The sequence below is a fragment of the Anabas testudineus genome, chromosome 23 (genome assembly GCF_900324465.2).
Source record: "Anabas testudineus chromosome 23, fAnaTes1.2, whole genome shotgun sequence".
NCBI classification, from domain to species: domain Eukaryota; kingdom Metazoa; phylum Chordata; class Actinopteri; order Anabantiformes; family Anabantidae; genus Anabas; species Anabas testudineus.
In genome coordinates this window covers 2,930,364-2,936,498 of record NC_046631.1, presented here as the reverse complement: position 1 = coordinate 2,936,498, position 6,135 = coordinate 2,930,364, and positions in this window count along the sequence as shown.

The following is a 6,135-nucleotide window of genomic DNA, read 5'->3' as shown; positions in this document are numbered from 1 at the left end:
TAACCTGCTGGATTTATTGTTGTTCTGCCCTGTACATATCACCAGACTTTATTAGCACCCTGTGTATTGGACTGTCATCATAATCTGGATTTGGATTTGGACTGTTTTCCCCCATCATACTTCTGCAAACTGTTATCACTCTCCTGGACTCATTACACTGTTGCCAGCCGCCAATTCCGGCATTCACTGTCTCTGTCTGCTCCACCTGCTCTCTGTTGGTGGGCCATATTGGCCGTGACGTCGCACCAACATTTCCTGTCACCGACTACTTCTGGTTCACCCAGACCTCCACACTCTTTCTGCACTGACAAGTTTCCTACAAGTATTCATCTGACTTATTCCCTTGTAGCCAAGTTGTTACTGAAATCCTTAAACTCTTCCTTTACTACATTTTATCTCTGGCCATGGAGTCCTTCATCCAGCTCGTGACAAGATGTCAAAGCAACCTTTTTGACTTTTTCAAGATTCACTCACTAATGCCAATTCATTTTAATACAACAGTCCTTGAATAACTCTTACCTTCATGAAGCTTAGTGTATGAGTGTATGTTATGTTTAGTAATTGCAAACAAAAAAGAGCCCAAATTTGTCCCTTGAAGCACACCACAAGTATATTTTATTGCCCTGTAAAAAAAGTTCTCAATTTTAGAGAGATGCCTGATTTTAACCACTCAGAAACATTGCTGACATAAAATGTGGACATTAAAAAATATTATATTAAAATAACCATTTTATATTATTGCAGTGACGGTAATGCAATGGCAACACCTTCACATGGAATTAATTATTGTAGGCTAATAAATTTTTGCATTCATTGGAGGTGGAACTGTAGTGTCTCAGTGTTCATATTTTTGTTTTTTAAATACCTAGGTTTGCTTGAGTCTCTTTTCCTGTTATCCTTAGAAGACCTTTCTCTTTCTGTTCAGAGCTTCTAACACAAGTGTTACATTTGAGGAATGACCTTCTACAATGTTCTGCTCTTTCATATATCATTTACTGAGTTGTCCTACAGACTCCAGTGAGGTCAGACTCTAGACTGCCCTCTGTATATGTGTTAAAGTGTGTGTCCTCAGCTGGCATGGTTGTGCTTTCGCACCAGAATGTGGTTTCTAGCACCGTTTTGACATCTTTGCCACTACTTGTGTGTAACACAGCACCTACCAGTAAGACACACTAGATCAAACAGCCGGCCCTGATCTCTGACACTCAAGTGAGCCTGGGCAGCTGCCATGTACCTGAGAGGAGCTGACCTGAATCCCACCCTACATTCAATGTCTGTTTAACACAATAAAAATAATGTTCAGCTCGGTACGGCAACATAGATGCACAGTAACAAAACGACTATATTAGCACATATCCCAGCATAAATTCATGAAAGGGTGGTGAATAACCTGAAATAATGAACAATTTTCAGGTTTGGGTGTGTGTTGTGTGGTGATAGGATCCTGGAAGTCACATGGTCACTAACAATCAGTGCTCAATGGAACATGAAGTATGTTTACTGTAACAGCAGCGTATGCTTAACCAGTTAATCAGTGTTAAGTGAATATGTATGCTGTGTTCTGTCATGTCTGCCGTGTGACTCTGTGTCATTGTATTAATGGATGCAGTATGCTGATCTCAGAGGAGCCATCCGCCTCCAACCACAACCCTGAACACCAGCCCCAACGGCACACTCACACAATCAGGGTGATTACCTCTAAATTGTTAAATCCACTTCTCTCCGTGTTATTTAGCAGAGATGTTCAGTGGTGGTGACATTTATGAGCATTTAGCTGGTACCCTCATTCAGAGAGAGCGCAGCTGTTTTTGACTCCACTCAGCTGTCATGAAGGTTGAGTCACTATTACACAACCAGAGTGTGCTGATCACACCTAAGTGTACACAGCACAGTGGTTGGCTCTGGTATCCACCATCCATATCCTTTATTCCCTGTGCTGCACCTTTATAATTTTCAAGGACTATTTCAATCCTCATCTATCATCTCATCTTTTTTGGAGAACTGGGGAGGAGCTGGAGAATATGGCCACACAGAAAGCTATTGTGGCAGTTTAGTCTGCTGCCACATGACCCAAATCTGCTACAGTGGCCAAAATAAAATCGATGATGGACTGAGCAGGCCGTCTAAACATTAGACTGGGTTTTTTTGAAGCTGCTATAATCAATATTTTTAAACTAAGAGTGGATCAAATGACTTTGTGTAATGTGAATGGTCTTATTCACCGTTGCAGTCTACTGTTTTTGTTCTGTTGCACACAACTTTAGGGTTCTGATTTACTTTCACAACTCTCATCAGCACTGTTCAGTGGTGAGTTTTTCCTCAGGAGGTGGTGGAGACCAAAGCAGAGCTAAAGTGCAAGTGAAATTAGATCTAACTTACAATCGCTAATGCCTATCCTAATCTGTGTTAATGTTGATCCTGTTTGCTAGCACATTCACTATATCATCTAATGGATAATAATATGCTACTATTGTGTTTACAGTTTGCGAGAAGTGCAATAAGATGCCAAAAAATCTGAGAGCTAAATGAACACGGCCTGTTTCGAGCAGCTTTAACTGCTGTCCCAGTTAAAGCTGACCTGGTATGCAAATAGTTTTGTGGTATGGTTTAACCTACTGGGTGGAGTTAAGCCACATTAGGACAATTATAATTATAACAATTAAAATGAAGTTATGATTACAATGAGAACATAGTATCAATGTGTGATTATAGTTTCTTTGGTGTTTTCCCATAATTACCAACCTGCAAACTAGTTTGTTTTTTCTCTATGGTTCACTGTTGTCAACCCAACCCATTTGGTAAGGCATTTCTCGGTGAACACTATCCAGCTCGACTCAAACTTTCTGCACATTGGTGCTGCTGTGGCTTTTTCCCACACAGATAGCGAGTTATTAACGGTGACTGTATTCGTGGAATTTACCCCACTGTACAGAACAGTCCAGTTAATCCTCATAAAAAGAAGATAGATGGGGGTAAAAACACAGGAAGGCTGAGGGGCGGGGGTGAGGGCTGGAAAGGGATGGGATAGAGTGAAGAGGAGGGAGGAAGGATGGTATTTAATGAAGAGAGAGGAGAGAAGAACCTCTGGTGGAGAATAAAATGGGGAATCTTAACAAACTGAATCATGGGAAGAAGAGCAGTGCAGGAGTGAGTTGTAAAGAATTTGCACATTAATAACAACACGTCTGGCAGATTGCTTTGGGTCATTTTTGTGGGAGGTCGATGAGTCTTCATTCAATCCCTTGTGGATTTCTTAACTAATTAAATCATCTGAATGTTGCTGAAGATTTATTTTTGACATTCGGACTAAATCAGCTTCAGTCACCACTTGTAAGGAAAGCCCACTATTGTTACATGATGATTAATTTAAAGCTGCTGAACTCATATTACTTCAGGTTTGCTGTGTGTACACAATGAGTCACACTTGGGTTGGACACACTTCCTGTGTCCTGTGATAGGTGACAGTGCAGGATAGGATTGCATCATAAATAACAGTGAATTGCATTTATAAGACATTCTTATAGGGGAGCAAATTTAAATGGTCAGCTACTGGGTAACGGGATTGTGTACATACAGTTCTTAAATAATAAAGGGCCGGCTGAGCTGAAATGTTTGTTAGACATATAGAGCAGAGCTCTGAGAGCACAAGAAGGTGATGGGAGGACACAGCAGGTTATCATCCAGAGGTTTAAACTCATGAGTGTTTTGTAACCAGATTTACTACAAAACCATGTGGCAGGCTGTGACCTGCATTATCTGGTGATGCTGTACACTGTGCGTGTGTGTGTGAGTGTGTGTGTGTATGTGTGTGTTTCTCCCTGGCTAACACACACAAATCAATAACATAATCACACCTGCAGCCTTGGCCTACAGACATGTCAATCTAACCTCTTTTGCCCAATATATTTGCATTGAGTTGTTTTTTTTTCTCTAAATCAAAATCTTAAATGCAAAAGTCATATTGTTAATATTAAAAACAAAATCAGTGTCTGCTGTATTTGCTATTGGTAACTGATCAATTTCTTTGAAAATTCAAATATCGTTCATGAACTACAGTGACCCCTTGACACTGACAACCCGTCATGGCAGCCGCGAAGTCTGTTTAAGAAGTTCAAACAGTCACATAACATCAGTTCAAAGTAACATTAGCTGAACATGGTTTTAAAATAATGTAATGTAGTGCATCACGTCTCATACTAACAGTTTTTGTTTCTTTTGACCACATCAATGTTTGTTCCTTAACCACAGTTAACATTTTGTTTGTTTGTTTTCTTGTTTTGTTTGTAGGATTTGCAGCATAGAAACCCACCAGGAAAAAAGCTAAGTGCAATTTAGACAAATCATTTTTGCCCAAATAAATGTCTTCATAATGTTTACCTTTATAAATAACTATTTAATATATTGCCATATGGGTCATCCATTTGTTTAAATGTCTTAGTTGTATGTTTTTATAAATCAAATCCTTTTTTGATTTTAAAAATGTAAAGGCTAATAAACATTGACTTAGACGCAGTATAAGTCCTCAAATAACCTCCCATAGCTTATCATGTCCAGCTTGGCTTTTGAACTGAGCATATGTATTTGGAAAGGAATGGAAATATTATGTAATTCCCTTTTTTCCAGCTGTGGTTTGAATGATCTGGGAACACTACAAGCTGGTGTTACATGTCAGCAGTAGATGCTAGCTAGACAGGAACAGAAAGATCTATTTTATTTTTAGAGGACTAATATCATCTGACTGTTATGCCAGAAATGTCTTTGGTTATTACAGTGTTTGGATATAGCAACTCATTCATTATATGTTAGCTTGTCTGTGACACAGCTTCAAAAAAAAGTTGAAAAGAACATGTTATTTGACAATTTTATTTGTCTTCATAATGAAACAGCATCACTGATACAAAAAAAAAAAAAAACATACAAACTTCCCCTTTGGGAAAATTACAAATTTGAATGAAATTAACTCATCCACAGGAAGCACAATGAGCAACTGCTTCTCTGTGGCTGATGGTTCGTAGAAAAATAAGGTAGGTGGTTCTGTACAACTCCTTACTAAACACTGCCCATATTAGCTGGGGACTTGTCTGCTTTCACAAATCCACAAGACAACATCTCATCTAGGCCAGCATAATATATAACAGCACTGTACAGTTTGGCTCAATCGTGCAAAAGAGGTGAAAAAGACTTAAATGCATCCAAAAGTGAGAAGAAAATGAAACCAGATTGAATACCTGAGATACTAAAGGGGGTAGAGGGGTGTTGTTGGGAGCATTCTGTCAAACGCCTGCTGCCGAGGAAGAGGCAAAACCCTTCTGAGGACTGTCGGTGAGCAGGACAAGCCACATTCGGAAAATTAAATTAGGAGTCGGCCAGATTTTCAAACTGGGATCAATCTGCTATTGAACATTCATAGCGGATACTAAATGCTGTGTGCAGCCTTTCAGATTTGAAGTTTGCTGTTGAAAACGTCAGTTCAAGTAACATCACAGAGAGAAAACCTCACCGAAACTGAGTTTGTAAAGGTTTTATCTACGTCAGCACTGATATACATCATAAGCCAAAGTAAGTTAAAAACAACGATCATGTCTGATTGTCCAGGTATAGCTTCACAACTGGCACTAAGGTTCTTCTTCTGCTTTTTGCTTTTCTGTGGTAGAGGTATATACAGCAACGCGTTAGCGTACATGCTGCCATTCAACAAGCTGCAGAAGAACCGTGAGCTTTTATTTAGGTGGCCTGTCCTAAAAGAACCTTGCGGTAGTGTTGTCATGTAATACTTGATGGATGATCTTTGCCCTTCTTCTACGTTTTACAGTATTGTTTACATTAAAATATATTCAGCATCAGTATTGCTTATTTGTGGCTTTCATTTCAACCCAGTGTTGGTAAGAGCCAATGTGCTATAGAAACGTGGTGCCTTGTTTCTGAGACTGGGGAAAACTGTGTTATGAAGTAGGCTGTTGATTAATTCATCCTGATATGAAAAGCACATATTAAAACAACAAAATGGATATATAGAAACCAAATTTTCTACAAATATACAAGCTTCAAATAAAAGAAAAAAAGAAAACTACTGTCAAACAGCAAGAAAAAAAGTCTAATACACAATATATATATTTATATATATATACTAAAATG